This window comes from Rhyacophila brunnea, unplaced genomic scaffold (genome assembly GCF_057557595.1).
Source record: "Rhyacophila brunnea isolate RB1 unplaced genomic scaffold, BYU_Rbru_1.0 scaffold_8, whole genome shotgun sequence".
Classification (NCBI taxonomy): domain Eukaryota; kingdom Metazoa; phylum Arthropoda; class Insecta; order Trichoptera; family Rhyacophilidae; genus Rhyacophila; species Rhyacophila brunnea.
In genome coordinates, this window is record NW_028233350.1 from 8,609,368 (window position 1) to 8,627,796 (window position 18,429).

Here is an 18,429-nt window from a genome sequence, read left to right on the forward strand (position 1 = left end):
TATGGAGTATCACCGAGAACACAGTCCTCGCCGAATTAATACACGCCAAAGATATAGTGTGGAACGTAAAAAACCCGCTATATTCAATGGCGATCACGCTGTTCTTCAGTTAGCCAACTTTTGACCCAGTGTTTTCGTTTACGGTGAGTCCTGACCGACTGAGCCAGTTGAAATATAGCCATACTCGCTACAATAAATTAGTCTTTGGATTATTCGATTTCGATATTCGAATTACTCAATTGATTTGGAGATTCAAGCTCGCCCAGTTATTCATGATGTAAATTAACAATAAGTATACAAACTTTCTATAAACGTCAAACGGCCGCGTAAATTTTAACAGATGCTCGCTAGGTTTGACAGCTGACAACTCAGTTTTTTTGACGTAAAATTGCGCGGGAATGCGTTCAGTGTAGCCACCAATCTAAGAAATATCTAGTTTTCGGTCAACCTATATTTTTAATAATAGCAACACTATGTTTATTTTAAACCAATCAAAAGCAAGGACAACGCGATTGAATCGTCGCGTGTAATTGCAAATAGTGTAAAAACGTTGGCGACGACGGTCGGCGTGGATCGTTGGATCGGGTTGGGTCTGCGCGTCTGCCAATGTAATTAAGCCATCTCAGTTTGGAGTTTGAAACCTTTAGTTAGACCATTGGGACCTTACAATAAAAATACAGGCGAAAATTGGTGGAAAAAACTTTGGGTGAATTTGTAGGACAACAAGAAATCGGCGATAACAGGAAGTCGCTGTAGTCGCATATATAAGACTTCTCTATGACGTACCTGTGCAAAAGGCGTGTTTAAATAATGTATCGGCTCTCATTTTCGGTGCGACTCCTTTTTTTCTTCGCAATAAAACACAATTTTACTAATAATAATTCTAATAGTTTTAGATACTTACCTACTCCTGACTTCGTCCGTGTGAAAAATAGACCTACATACAGAATGATGAAATTTAATAAACTATTTGAATGTAATATTTTATCTCTACTCAGCCGTCCAATTTAATTGAATCTACAGTCAGTGCCTTTCAACTTGTACGTCAGTATCACACCGGAGCAATCGACAACGATTGGACGTAGGCACATGATCCTCCATTTGCACTTTACATCACCGTTCCACCGCTGCTATCGAATTATTTTTACCAACTGTGATGAATTGTTGCAAACGCGTTGTTACGAGAAGTTGTATCTTTTAACTTCGGAATATTTTGAACTTATTAAATTCTACCAACAATGTAATGCAGTCTATATTATATAAATTGCGGTAGTTTAATCAATATTGGTAGAATGGTGTCAAATTCTTGTGGCAATGCGACTCATTTATGTGTCGGTTTCGTTACTTTCAAATGACACTAACATTGTCCCACAGTGATTTCGTCGTGGCCGCAATGCCAGACGAATAAAGTGTGTCTTTCCTTTACAATGGTATTTGGACATGCAAACATACACAAATTTATATATCTAATATATGAAAATCAATATTTGTTTGTTGGTTTGTTTGTTTGTTTGTTTGTTCGTATTTTATGCGCTGCCATACCGTTCATCCGATTGCGATAAAACTTTGTGAACTTATTGCTTGCAGAGTATAGGCTATACCTTATATATAAAAATGAATGTCTGTCTGTCTGTCTGTTTGTCTGTCTGTCTGTCTGTCCCGTTTGCGTTCCTATACCATTCATACAATTGCGATGGAATTTTGGTAAGTGGTTGTATGCACACCCGCGAAGGCTTCTAAATTAGTATTATATAAAATACAAAGTTTGTTGTTTGTTTGTGCCATCCAATTTTGTTTTTTTTTTTACGACATATTATTAACATTAATAACGTTTGCATATTTTGGATTCGATTTTAATTCAGTGTTTTTTTGTTTGACCTTTACTCCTATTAGAATTATTTTCATATTGTCATATTGTATTACACAGATATTTTAATATTAAAAAAATAATTACCTCTTAAACATATTGACGTGCTTAGGTGGAATATTTCGAAATCACAGATAGTAACGTAAATCACCGTAAATCTCCGTTCCTAATAGAAAGCTCTATTGACAGACTATTTAGTTAGTAGTAGGGTTTTTAGTTATTAGCCATTCGCTCAACCCATTGGGATCTCGTATTGGGCAAAATACACACTGAAAAAATAAAATGCATTTTTTAAACATCCGCGTATCTATACAAAGACGCCCGCCCTATGGACTAGGGCCTAGGCTAAACTGTGTGTATATTTCACGTGTAGATATTTTATTATTAAGTACCTAGTGTAGATTTTCGGCTGTCTATGTAGATTTGTAGGTACACCGTATTACGTCCCAGGATGGGATGTAACCTACTATATGTATTTTTCTGCTACGTACTTATTTATTCTTGTCTAGTCCATGGGCTGTTTAATCTTCTTCAGTATTTTTTACCTAAACATTCCCCATGACCTTTTTGCCTAATGACATCATAAACTATACAGATTTCATACACGAGTGCATCGATTTAATTTGGTTGATACAAACATATTATGGAATGATGACAATGATAATTTTATTTTCAATGGCATTGTGTTATTGTTAAATTTAGTTTTGCCCTCGTTCGAATATTTCCCATTTATTATAGATGACTACCATAATATTATGTGATAATACATCAAAATAAAACGTCTAGAGACCGACAGTTAGATTGTCTGTCTCATGGAGTTTGAAACCTTTAGTTCGACCGTTGGGACCTTACAATAAAAATACAGGCGGAAATTGGTGGAAAAAGCTTTAGATGAATTTGTAGGACAACAAGAAATCGGCGATAACGGGAAGTCGCTGTAGGCGCATATATACATTGATAATATACTACTGGATGAATCATATTATTATGCTTCTTAAAATGACGCCCGATTTTCAGCGACTCGGCCAGTGTTAAAACTTACTGTTTTAATATCAGCGGACTTAACTCGATATAAGCTCACTTAATATTTGTCTTGAAAACGACCTGGCAATAAATATTAGTAAGCCCGATCTAGCTTGCATCTTACTCTAACTAATAGTCAGCGCATGACGACTTGCTCTGTCCGCTCCAATGACATATGAATTTTTGGTAGCTTGCAAGCTTTGGGTTGCAGACCCTTAGGGTCACTATTCCAAGAACGCAAATTTAGTTTTACAGCCAGGGCAATACGGGTGAAATTCGGGAATCCATGTTAACGGTCTTAACGCATTATACCTACAAGGAAATATTATAAGACGATATTCGTAATATCTTCTTTTGTGGTACATTTTTAAAATTACACTTGTATGAGAACTCCTCATCTAGTAGTATATCAATGCATATAATATAAGACTTCTCTGTTACGTACCTACATGTGCAAAAGGTGTGTTTAAATAATATACCGGCTCTCATTTTAGGTGCGACTCCTTTTCTTCTTCGCAATAAAACAAAAGTTTACTTGTAACACTTTTAGATACTTACTATACTTTTAGATACTTACAGTTATTTTTATGAAATACACACAATTTGATAACTATGTAATTATCTTCAGAAAACAGTCGAGCGCTCCGGTTCGTTAACTTTTCCATTTCGACCGCTGCAGTCATTGGTATCATTGGAGGTGTATTTAATAACTACAAAACAATATTGTTAAGTGAATAAAAGTGCCAGAGATTTTGCCGTCTTACAATAATTATATACCTACTACAACTGTTTTACAACTATAAATATATAAACTGAAGAACCTATCAATTTAACAATGTTTCCAGTGCCAAGGAAAATATCATCTTGATTAAGTAAGTAAATTTGTTATAATTATCAAAATAACAATTCATTTTTTACACCATAAAAATAATGAAAAAATCAATAAAAATCTTTAAAGTAAACTATTTGCACTGTCAAACAACCCCCGTTATCCACTTTTGGAGGGATATCATAATTTTGCGCTCGGTACCCAAGGGTCACACGCACATGTTCCAATCGGGTCTAGCACTTCTGCGCATCTATTCTATACACAATACTGCTATCGGCAGCTATCGAGGGTAGTTTTTCATATGTTTGTATCGAGGTATTGTAATTGTTACAATAAGTTAGCCGTCTAAACAGTCAAAACTGTCTATTTCGCTCTAAAATTTAGCACAGCCAAGAGAGAGCTGTTAAAACATAGCACTTATTCTACAAATTACACCTAACTTATATTCGATGCAAAATATGAAAAACTACCCTCGGGCCTCGATAGCTGCCGATAGTTGTCTTATAATGATAATAAAATAATAGCCATATTTGCATATGTATTACCTACCGAAGCTTTTTATTAAAGCGTGACATTAATTTGTCAATATATTTTTTTTTATAAAATTCAAGCATCAAGGTGACGTTAGATGAATCGTGTTTATTAATCGATATGTATTAATAATCATTGGCTACCTACATAATTATAACTATTTTTTTAATGTAAATGTTGCAATTAGCAATTAGCAACTAACAGCTAAAATATATTATCGCATATAGGTCAAACATATCACTACGGTCACCATCGGTCCTTTATTTGAGCACGGTGTCCTTTAGGAGCGGAATGCAGAAACATTTGTCATAACTAAAATTTCCTTAGCAGAAAACACTATGCAGAAACACTGTCCTTAGTTAAGATCATTTTTATTGAAAATAATACCATATTTAAAAATTCTCGTTAGGTAAATTAGGTAAATTATTTTATAATCGTTAAACGATGACAAAAATATGACAACTGCATTTTATAAATGCAATAACTATAAATACATATTAATATTTAATTATAATACTCTTATGTTTCCGTTATAAGTCATTATACGTGATTCCACAGGCACCACAAGTTTTTTTTTTAACATGGTAACACTAGCATCAAGTGTCATTCTTCATCTGGTATTTTGTATTTCTGCGGGCTGGCGTATAAAAATAAAATAATATTCTGCAAGTACATGCCAAACGAATTAACACTATCAATATCCATATTGAGATACATTGTCAAATGAATTTGAGTGTATGGACTGTGTTATAGACATGCGAATTTATTTTGACAGCAGCTGTCAGTGGTAAATGGTAATACAGAAGGGGGCGTGTTCATAACAAAAGTAGTCTATGGTTAAGGATTCCTTAACTCTATACTCAGGATTGTCTATAGTTAAGTCATCCTTTTCGGCGACTTATCCTTAGGAACGAAATCTTAGATTGTGCATTCCGCTCTAGGTTTATTATATTCTGAAAACCACGGTTTGTCCGTTATTTTGAAAATCGCACTTTACTTTTGAGAAAATATTCAACACGTCTTTATGACCGGTACACATCTGCGAGCATTAAGGTAGCCGAGCGTAAGTTGCTGTGCTCTCTGCCCTAAGAGTTGCTATTATTGTTTCGAACGAATTACCACGCAGCAATATTATACATGGGATTGACATTTGCTATATTCAGATGAAGAAGCGCAAACTCAATTTCGCGGTGAGCCTACTCACGGTGATCTCCAACCACCCAATCGTCGAGTTAAGGGAAGTAATCAAAAACATGGCGCGAAGTTGCAATAATGACAATATAGGTAGAGTTTATTCTCCAACTACATAACACATGAATTATAGAATAATATGTATATTATGCGGACAAGCTTGCAGAACAGAACAACAATGTTGTGAAGACATGCGCGCTGATTTATAAAAATTATCTGGTCTACCAACTCGGCTATCGTGGGAGCGACGTAATAATAGGCAGTAGTACCTTGTACTTATATATATATTTTTTTATTTTTTTGAAGAATGTGCAGTGTAACTATATGACGAATGAATTTGTCACTTGAATGGATATAGTAGATATAGTATGAGTGAGTTGATTATAGTGTGAGTTAGAAATAGTAGGTATAAAATTACTTCTGTGTTTGAATGGATCATTATTATGATTAAGTTAATTTACTGAATTGGTGCCGAATCAGTTTATTATGAATTGATACTGATTTTAAATGGTATAGTCAATAGATTGGGTATCAAATGAGATTATTAATGTATGTAATTATGGGTATTATGAATAAGTTCATCTTATGAATGTGTAGTTTGATAGTAAGTTATGATTTATGAATAAGATGAATGGACCATGAATAAATTGTGTGGGGAATGGATATGATATAATATTATATTGTGCGAATATGTAGATTACTATATATTTTTTTTAATTATTAAGGCATTGAATATAAATATAGTACAAATGAATCAATCGCAGAATGAATTTGATAATAGAAAATGTGATTGTTATGAATTAGTTCGTATGAATTGATTCATAGAATGAATGTGTAGTTGGATATAATGGATTGCTAGTTATGAATGAGATGAACGTCTAATAAATTATATGATTGAATTGGTATATTATTTTCTTGGATATGAGTTGGATAATAGACAAATTGATTATTAAGAATGAATTTGTTATGAATGGACAAAAATATAACGGTTTTATTTTTGAATGAATTAATAATATGAATGAGTAGGTTGAAAAAGAATATGCTTATTCCATAAAGAATATGTCGTCTGGACGGATATAGTAGGTACGATAGAATGGGAATGGGACAACTAGCCTCCGGACAATTGGACGCCGCACTGTCGTAGACATGCGTAGACGAGGTATTTTAATCAATTTCTATCTTCTACCTAGTAGTTTGAATCAATTTTACTCTGAACATAATGTATTATTTATCGCGGATTGAGAATTACCATGCCTAAGGCTTTATATAAAATAAAAAACTCTTTTTTCGTTGGAACTTAAACATATGCACGATTAAATCATTGTTTACGTGTGCATATTTACATTCTCGCCAACTATTAGATCATAATATAATCATTGAAATATAAATTATAAAACTGAATATTTTTTTTAAAGTAAGTACCTATAAGTACCTAAGGTCTATTTATTTTCGAAGTCCGTGGCGTCCAGTTGCCCGGTGCCAAATCGTCCTAGACCCGATAGAATATGTAATTCTATCGTATGAATACGATATGAATGTTACGTATGAATTATTTGGGTAATGAATTTCTCGAATGAATAGATTTAATTTACGAATGAAATAATAGTAAAACAAATTAGGATTTAGAATACTGTGCTTATTCATGAAAACAATAATTGTCATGCTTTCGAGTGTACATAGTTCGTTTGAATTAAAAGTTTGAATGGGTTTACTGAAAACTTATTAATTATTAATGAATTATGAGTTGGTTTATATGAATGAAATAAAATAAATTTTAATCCACATGACCGTTAGGAGCCCTTCCTAAGTAGGTAATTAAATTATATTAAAACTTAAGTTATTGATAGGTTTGGAGACCGATGAAAAATGTTGTCGTACTATATAGGTATTATCATTGAACGTTAAAAATACACACATAACAGTTATGTTGTCAAGATTTGATTACATTTTTTTTAATAAACGCCTATTTGAAAAATATTAAGTAGTAGATCATGGTATTTTCATGCGAGCGCCAAATCTGTTTCATGCTGAACCCATCAGGTTAGTTACAACGACGGAAAACAATACATCAATGATTTAATATTTTTCCCATATAAGATTTTATTGATGGTATTCATTTAATTTTTATCATAAAAAGTAGAATTTACTTACATAGTTATTATTAAGTACCTATTATGTTATTATTGGCACGTCATAATACTTATTGTTTACTATTATGTCATGAGAATTATATATTATTAACCTATCATACATAATGGAATTATTAATAAAATTATTAATGCACGGTAGTAAGAGAGTAACTAAGTTACTTTAAACTAGACACCGAGACATCGACGAATAGTCGGTACTAAATGATCATTTAATGTTTTCCGTAGGTTCAAATCAAAAGTTTAATATATGACGTGGCCACTGTTGGGTCACTAGTGTGGTGTTCGATGTGTAGTTAGAGGATGATGATAATGAAGTCTTCGATGTAGCAGGGTGAGATTTATTAGCAGCATATCGGTACAATAGTATATTATACAATGATAGTTACGAGCTAAGTACTTGGATTCGAGTGGCATCTAGATAAATTATTCTTCGTTATTTATACACTAAAAAGTAATACATTAACATTAAATTCTGTTACATAATCATATTGAACTAAATATAGAGTCCGCGTTTTAAATTGAGTAGCGAAATGAAATATTATTTGTTATTACAGTTGTACGAAAATATGATACTATAAAAATGATTATTCAGCTAATACACCGTAATGATTTATAATGTGCTGTGATATGTAATAATATACCGTATTTAATGTCGCCAAACAACTTGCTGATTTAGCTAAGATTGTTTGCTGGAAATGGATTCGCTGGGAATGTATTACTGCAGAGTAATTTGATATAATAGATATTTGATCGCTTATTATTCTGCAGCTACACCACTATCGCCTTGCCAAAAAAAAATCAGTCAAAATTGAAAATTTCTTCCAGAATCTAAGCCGAGAATTTTTTTTAACGCTTTCCTCCAACAATAATGTCCCGGTAAAATAAAAAGGATATCAAGTTTTTACACGTTTATATTTTTATAAAAATGAATTAGTCAAAAATCTCTTAGGTACAGCATAGAAAACTTAATAAACTAAATTTTAATAATAAATATGAACATAAAATTTATGTAATAATAAGATGGGGTCCTTTAACAAATTCACATTTTTTTACAATTGTAAGTTTATCTTTGACTTAAAATAAAAAATATTGTTCTTTTTTATGTTTTCAGATACATATTTATGAATTAATACAGTTGAAATTGTAAATTATTAAAAAAATTGTCTCAAATTGCAAGTTTCGTATTTTTCCGTTAGGTGCATCTGTTGGGTAAAGACATCACCTTAAAATTCATTCGGGCGGGGGGGGGGGGGGATTGCTTCGTCTAACCCCAGGGCCTTGCTCAATTTGGGGGCGTTGGGTTATGTCCATGTAGCCCTATGCAGGTATGCAAAATACTTCATCAAACACATCCATCTATATCAGGGATGGCCAGTGCGTCGATCGCGAAGGTATTTTTGGTCGATCGCGGACATAATAATAATATTGTACTATTTCTTGTTCAAACGAGTCACAACTATTCAATGTTCCAGCTCTTAAAATCCGCTAGTTCTTATCTCTTCTCTTACATATATCAGTATCAAGAAATACACTCATGCGAAGAGCACAAGTGATGAGAACTTAGAAGAAATTCTACAGGAAAACATTAATAAAATAAATAATCTAAATTCTTATCCTTCCAATTTGACGAGTCGGTCGATTACACGGATATTGCACAACTATGCGTTTTTATTCGATTGATTTTTAAAAACATGTTTGCTTTACCAATGAAGGAACGATCCAAAAGAGAAGATATATTTAATGCATTTAAGTCGAATATTAATCATACTCGATTTCCTATTCATAAATTAGTATCGGTAACAACTAATAGAGTTCCTGCTATGGTTGAGAATCATGTTGGGTTTATTACTTTATGTAAAAATGAGGCAACAGTACCCACTTTTATCAGTTATCATTGAATTATACACCAGCAGGCATGGCTCCCAAAAGGGGGGTCTGACAGGGCTCTAGCCTGAGGGGAGCCCAGCGTAGTGGGTCGACCAGTTAAGTAAGAAAAACACAAGCCACAAATTTGCTTGAATAGTAAAAAAGTCGCCTGCGGCGCTATTTTCCCCGAGGGATATTTAAATTTTAAAATACATGGCTGTGCGATGCAATTTGAAGTGATATGATTATTGATGTAATTAAATGATAATTCATAATTTATTTTAAGTATGTTTCCTGGCGAAGGGTTGCATCTTGGCTACTACAAAATTTCTAATATTCGATATACAGGTAAATTGTGTAATTATGTCGAAATTACAGTTAATGTGTACCTACTTAATTTTTTAGAAGTGAAATACATAAAAAATGGGCTGTTATTGTTCTCGCATGATATAATTTATTACAAGTGATATCAGTCGATCGCCATAAATAATTTTTTCAACTAGTCGATCCTAGAAAACAAAAGTGTGGCCACCCCTGATCTATATGAATAATTGTTGCCCCAAATAGGTGTAACTCCCTGCCTGCCAATTCAAGAACTGACAGTGTCGCTCATCAAGATCTATGTTCGATCATCAAAACAGTCAAACGTGACTTAAGTACATCGCATTTTTTTTATCAAAACTTCATTTAAAAAGTCGTAAAATCACGATTAAATTTTAACGTAGCATTCGATTAAAATGGTAGATTGATCATAATGATGCTTAATTATTATGTAGATGTGCATGCTCAGTTTCTGCTGACGATGTTCATATTGAATTTTGTGATAAATAATGATAAAACAAAATATGTAGGTACGAATAATATGTAACTACTTACATAATCTACATCAGTGGTTTCCAAACTTTACACCTTTACACCAAACAGACACCTTTTTAAATAGCCAACAATATACTACTTAATACTACAAAGAAAAAAAACGTTATTAAATATAAAAAAAACAGGATTTTACTAAGTACTTTTAATATATTCATTTTTAAATTAATTTGTTTTTCATGCGATGGATGTGCTCGTTTCTTAGCACAAAGTGCTTTTTTTCTACTAAACGGGGTCGATATTTGGATTTCATTGCAGCTAATGCAGAAAATTCCGTTTCGCATAAAAATATGAAGTTACGAATGGTATAGCAGTACCTAATTTACTTAAAACTTGCATTGCTTTTCTTGACGAAGTATTAATTATATTATTTCTTCACTTCGATTCAATCAAAATTGAACTAGGGTTTTTGTTTCAATGAATCATCGCATGATAATTCTATCATTTTTTTCCTTTTCAATAGTAGTCAATCCAAATTCATCATCGTTCATTGACAAATGGATTTTATCATGGGCCCCAAATCCTGAAGCGGGCCCACCTACCTATCGCTGAGGTTAAGGGCAGTGTGGTGCTCTAAAGTAGTGTTTCCTAAATTATACACGGGAGTTATCATTTAAGTACCTATAGCAATCATCATATAGGTATCGCATCAAATTGCAATGCACAACTACATATTTAATAGCCTTGAAATAAAGTAGCACCGCAGGCGACTTTTTTTAAACTATTAGATTAAATTTGTGATGTCTGTTATGCCCGGGCCCCAGGCTCTTTATAAACTATGCATTTGCAAACTGCAAACCTGTGGCTACATTTATGTTAAACTTTTTGCGCCTCCCTTTGCAACACTCCGCGCCTCCCAGTTTGGAAATAGCTGATCTACATACAGCGAACATTTTTTTTGAGTTAATGGTCAATCAGCTACTATTATAAAAAAACATTATTAATGTCATTACCTATATATTTATCAGCCCTATAATATATAATTATTATTATATCACAGTTTAAAAACAATATATCTGATATAAAATAATGATGATATATATATAAAATAATATATCTGATATATATATTTTTGATCGATACTCTGAAAAGATACGATTTCGATATTATCATTATCGATAAGTACTTTTTATGGCGTCAATAATTAATTATAGTCCTAGTTCTGTTCCCATAAGCTATCTGAAACTTGCTAATACTACTAATAACTAGCTAATATCATGTCTGCCGACGTTTCATGATTTGTGGAGTAAGCTACTTCACAAGAGATTATCAAACATATTGATTAGTAATAGCGCCTGTACACGTGCATGGATTTACTTCGATTGCAATAATAACTGTTTACACGTAAATGTGCTGACTGCTTGCCAATCTCATTCTTCAAGAGTACGAGATGCGAAGTTATCATTGTTTGGTAGGTACTATTTGACAGGTCGTGAAAATCGGTTAACCTCAAAATGAGTCTGCGCGGTATAGTTCGTTTTTTACCGGCAGGTTCGCTACTATCGTTCTACTGCGCAGGCGAAGATATTGCACAGTCCAATAATAATTGTCGCGTGAAAATTCAGAAGTTTCTGAATTTTTTGATGCCTGCATGCAATCTTGCAATTTTCACGATAATACGTGTTTACACGTGCATTTTTTTGTTATGGCCGCGATAATGCGTACCTACTCTGTCAGCAATAAATCAATGCACGTGTAAATGGAATAGGTACTAGTTATTATTTTTTTAAGTTGAGTGAATTCAAACCCTTTGCGTCATCATCTCATCCCAAAAACTCCATATTATTGTACTGATGTTGCTATGCACAAAAACTATTCTTCCTATAGATACCATATTTCCTTAAAACTGCAAAATAAAACAGAGTGGGTTGAACGAGCATTATGAAAATTATTAATTTTTAAACGTTCGTGTGGAAAATGAATTATTTTCCTTCATCTGTTATTATCGGCGGTCGATTAACAACCCTCCCTGCGTGATGATAACACTGATAACTCATAACACAACTATCATGTTAAATTGCAAGAATCGAAAAAAATCAACTCTATATTATAAACAAGATTACTTAATAAATTAATAATTATTATAATTTCCAACCCTCACAATAAAGGCGATAACAAAAGATTTTCAATTTTACAGCATTCACTCCCATAAAATACATCCATATAAAAAAGAGTTAAACCTAAGTTAAACCACTATAAATTTAATGAAGTATGAATCCGAAATATTTAAAGAATAACAGGTTGTGGAAAACAAATATTTGTAGTATAGGTACATATTTGAAGTTGGAAAAAAGGGAGGACAATGAGAGAAATATTATGAATATAAACATACATTTGTACAAACACTCACACCTTGGAATCTAGTACCTACTCATAATATGGATAGATATACTATTTTTTTCTTAAGAGGAGGCTGAAGAGCTGATGTTCAATTATAATTTAGTATAAAAAGGACCTAGGCGTCGTTAGCACGTTAATTTAAATCGATCTTTTCGCAAAAATCACTAATTATCGGAGATTTTATTTCAAGAAACATTATTATTATTATTGATATTGTTGGCCGCCGAACATTATTATTTTGATAAACACCTGCACATTGTCCGCCGATCAGAAAACAGGGCTGTCAAAATAATATATGTATTATTTTTGAAATGTTAATTTCATCGTAGTTTTTAATCAAACATGTGCAAGTACATACTGATTTCGTAGCAAACATACTATTGCTATATCTACGAGTATATTATTATTATAACCAAATTCAAATTGAACATAAGTTGATACTCAAATACTATTATAGTATGTTTATGATTTCGAGAAAATAATACGATGGTATATAATCCATATCAATTATTTGAAAACATTACATTCGCATGTACATAGTATACGTATAGTATAAAGAACAGTGGTAACTGTTTACTTTGCAAGATAACATCAAAATGTGTCTATACTTATCTAAATAATGACGAATGACATTCATTAGTGAGCACGGCTGAAAGCTTGGAAATGTGTTTTTTTCTGTTTCAAAATCTTTTAATTGTGTATTATTTTATTAAAGATTCAAGGTCAACTTCATATAACTAATAGAAAATACTGTTTGTTTCTACGGATAAAAAAATACTGGAAGGAAGATGTGTACAAATCACGGCAATCAGAAAGGCCGGCAAATATGGCCGACAATGCGTGATATACAAACATAAAATATACAAAATTACAAACACATTCGAAGTTTGCCGCACACGTACAGACCACGTGATATTTGTTTACGCAAAATCGTCGCTTTTCAAAATGGCGAATTTGATTGCCAGATTTTACTGCGATGAATCAGTATGTTCCTTCTTGTCTTTTTTTATTCCTAGGTTTGTTTACTATGTACACCGAGAAATTTCCATTTATAAAATCGGAAACGATTTTTACAGAATAGTTTTGGAATATAATGCAACCAAAACTGAAAAAAAATCTATCATGGGTGTTGACTTCCTGAATTAGTTAACCCCAGGTCCATGCCACTACGTGAACCACAGTGGATATTATGCCATTTCCACACTGGCAACCTCATTAAATTTTACGATACTTACCATAATTGCTTAAGAAATTTTACGATAAATATCGTAAAATCTAACGAGGTTGCCAGCAACTTGTTGCCAGTGTGGACCCTGCATTAGATGCACAAAACTTAAATAATATATATTATAAATAAAATTTTAAAAGTATAAATATTAATGATTTTTGTCTTCGACAGCCCTGGCGAAATAAATATGAAATATGAGTCGATCGAGTTGTGGAGCAAGTTTATTGTCACAAATAACTTTGACGCGACCTTTTTATATTAACTAGTAGACCATATATTATGGACCACATCTAAAAAAATCATATTTTCAATTCTCAAGGTCAATTTTGTAGAACGTCCCCTTAAATACGTCATATATATCAGCTATTCGTCAACGTATTTTAAACCACGTGCTCATGAATCAATAGCGCCACCTCTGAATAAAGTCAAAAAAACTCTTCACATAGGTACATAATATTATTGATAAAAGAAAAAATCACCTTCAGTAAAAGAACCTAATGAAAATAAAACTGATAAATTGTCAGTCGCAAGCAGGGCTTCGAACCGGAATTTAACCGAAAACCGGAAAAACTGTTATTTTTGTCGGAACGAAAACCGGAACCGAACCGGAAAAAATCGGGATTTTTCGGTTTGGTACGTGTTCAAACACGCGCGTTCCCCACTTCAGTTGTCGTAGGTAGTATTTTGAAAATTTATGGCTACGGCCGTGCGGTGCAAAATAAACATTGGTTTCGGAGCGTGGCGCCGGGCTATCATACACGTAGTTACCTACCATAAAATATTCTAAATCAAGTTGGAAAATATTTTTTAATACAAATAAAAACATTTACTTACAAATTTCATTCGGAGATGAACCGAAAACCAAGAACCGGAAAAACCGTTAATTTTTTGGAACGAAAACGAGTCGAACCGATATATTATAGGTATATTGTTTTACTTAAACTGAAACGAAGACCAAAACAAAAGAAATAACATTATATTGCATATTTTCCCGCTAGGTACATAATATGATAGCCTGAGCATTTGTCAAGGTCAGGTGGGTGCACAACAACACCTAAAATGGGTGTTTATCGTGAGAAAATGTGAACAAAATATGGAAGTTGAATAAAAAACCTTTAAAACCAGACAATAAGTTTCACTTAATGTCGCGTGTGGTTACCACATACATTTATAATGAGAAAATTAGATAATCTTACATAAGCTCGTTTTTCTTATGACCAATACTCACGTATAATGGGTGTCAGATTCATCTGGCAGTGTAGGCGACTCATTTAGGTATTATAACGTTACTTTAAAATGACACCAACACCGTTCCAAAGTGATTTCGTTGTGACCGCAGTGCCAGAAAAAAAATATTATTATGTCCTTCCATTTTTTCCTTTCCTTTCCTTTACATCCCCAAGACCAACAATAGACAGGTCGGAGCACTGAATTTCGAGTTAATGGTAGCGCTAGTTATTGATTATTTTCGAATGCAATGAGTTCAGGACTCGAAATGGACCAGAGCTCCTCAAGATTATCGCGTTGTCTCGTGGATATATAAAATTGACCGTTTGAGCTAGATATGCCATATAATACAAATTCGAACACACTTATTTGTTATGAAATACACGTACAATTAGATAACTATGTTAATATTTTCGTAAAATTATCAAGCGCTCCGGTTCGTGAAATTTTCCATTTCGAGCGCTGAATGAGTTAACTACTTTAATACACGAAATAAAAAATGATGTGATAAATATTCTAAATTTCAGTTACTTATTCTATTTTTATGAGCCAACGCCCAACAGTAATGCAAATTCAAATTAATCAAAAAAAAAACTCCTATTCAATTTCAAATATGGAGTCGGCAATGGTGCATTTTTTCAAAATAGGCATCAAATATTGAGCTCCGTGCAGTAATTAAATTCCTTACAAAACAGGGGAAAATGTGGAAACTATCCAAAATGAAATGATATTGGTTTATGGCACTCTTTGTTGTGGTAAAACGATGATTTACAAAAAATGGTCACGTTTATTTAAACAACGTAGTGAGTCATTAGAAGATGATGACCGTTGTTAAAAGCCAAGTAACGTCACTACACGTGAAATGGTATTAAAAATTGCAGATACCCTTATGGAAATGGTCGGCTAAAACTAATTGAAATCGCAGAAAGGCAGGGTTCGAAATGGAACGGAACGTACCGGAGCGCCGTTCCGGCTCGTGACATTTTTAAAATTATCGCTCCGTCTCGTGGAAAAAATATGTTGACCGTCTGAGCTAGATAGGCCATAGAATAGAAAATCTGACACATTTATTTTCATAAAATACACATATGATTTGTTCGCTCTTGTTGTGCTCCGGTTCGTAAACTTTTCCATTTCGAGCGCTGCAGAAAGGTTCAATCTATCCGAAACAATAATTTCCAGAATTATAGACGAAAATCTTGGGATGTCAAAGGTAAGCGCAAGATGAGTGCCACGAATGCTTATGCCAGATCAAAAAAGTTATCGTGTGGAATGTTCAAAGCAGTTTTTAAAGCTGTCTGGTGTCAATCAAGAAGAATTTAACAACAAAATTGTTACTAGAGATGAAACGTGGGTTCATCATTATGACCCTGAGTTAAAACAGGAGTCCATGCAGTGGCATAAAAAGGACGGTTCAGCCCCCAAGAAGTTTAAGGTCGTACCATCGGCTGAGAAGGTGACGGCAACAGTGTTTTGGGATTCACGATAAATCCTAATAATAGATTATAAACAATAAGGCACCAACATCACGGGACAGTACTACGTTATTATTCTAAGTCACTTAAAGTAAAAAGGAGGGGTTAAAAAACAAAAGGCGTCTCCTTACTTCATGACAACGTACCTGTTCACAAGGCTCAAATTGCAATGGCTGCTATGAGTAAATGTGGCTTTCAGGAATTGCCTCATTCACCTCACAGTCATGATCTGGCACCTAGTGATTATTACCTGTTTCCAAATTTGAAGAAAGGCTTACGTGGAAAATATTTTGATGATGATGGGTAATCCGTAAGCCGTAAACGGGCATTTTGAAGGCAAATCGGAAAATTATTTTTATGAAGGCTTAGAAAATGTAGAATAATGTAGAATACCTACTTTTTAAAATATCTGGTAGGTACATACAGTTGTTACTATTTTATTTCGTGTAGGTTAGCAGGTACCTACCCAAAGAGATTAGGTTACCCTATTGCATTCTGTTCGTAGTAAAATGAAGATTTTCAATTATTATTGTATAACTATTATTTCGATAAAAAAATCAATGATTTACGTATCACCATTATTATGTATTTCAATATGAAACAATCATTATTTTTTACAAACAGTAAGTTCAGCCTATTGTATTTGAAGCATTAGCAATGACTGGCACTACGATCAAATTTACAGTCTCGTGTCACGGCCTAGTGGGCCTTTAAACATAATAGTACATCGGGGGTCTAGGATCATAAGGGCGAAACTACAAAAATGGCTGTTTTGAGTTAAATATTGCATTGTCTTGCTAGAACGCAGTTCTATCATATTATGTACAAAGATTAAATTATTCGTACGTATAGCGGTTTGCCAGATATTACACGGCGTATCTAAAAATCCACATGGAATTTTAATGTCATATGGGTGAATATCCTCTTACACCTGTGTGACTCTGACATTAATACCGATTAATCAAGGACACTTCGACGTAAGCGGCGTTTCGCCTTTATGTCACTGACATAAAGTTTAGTTTATGGAAATTTCGTAATTTTTAGTTTGGCGTAAATTGTCAATTTGACTTAAGTAAACACTTGTTATCGGTTCATATTTGCATATCGACAATGTTTTGGAGAGGTAATGATTGTGGATATGTTTCAACAGAACCAACGCACAAGCATGCGAAGTAAGTAATCACTTATGTATATTTAAGTTATGTTATTTCGACTCCTAACCGATCAAATTGTTTTTAAATGTAATCAGCGCTCGAAATGGAATATTTTACGAACCGGAGCGCTCAATATTTTATGAAAATGTTAACATAGTTATCTAATTGCTTGTGTATTTTATAAAAATAATTGTATTATGCCGTGTCCACATTGGCAACGAGTTGCTGGCAATCTCATTAAATTTCGATTAAAATAATTTTTGGTCAAACAAATTTTGATAATTATCGTGAAATTTAATAAGGTTACCAGTGTGGGCAAACTTTTAGATTTTTACGTTAAATGGCAAATCTAGATCACGGTCAAATTAATATGTCCACGAGACGGAGCGATAATTTTGATGATTTTACGAACCGGAACGGCGCTCCGGTGCGTTCCGGTCCATTTCGAGCCCTGAATGTAATCTGATTATTTATATACTTACAGCATCATTATAAATCATGTTTTCGCAGATCGAAATACAGAATTGGAAGACGAAGACTGAATGTTTTGAACTCAAATCATGTACCAGATAATACACCGACTAATGATTATAATATCAAGGAGAATAACTCTGATAAACAGTTAACCTTGATGAAATATTATAATGAATTGTTCATTTGTTCAGATATGGCTTT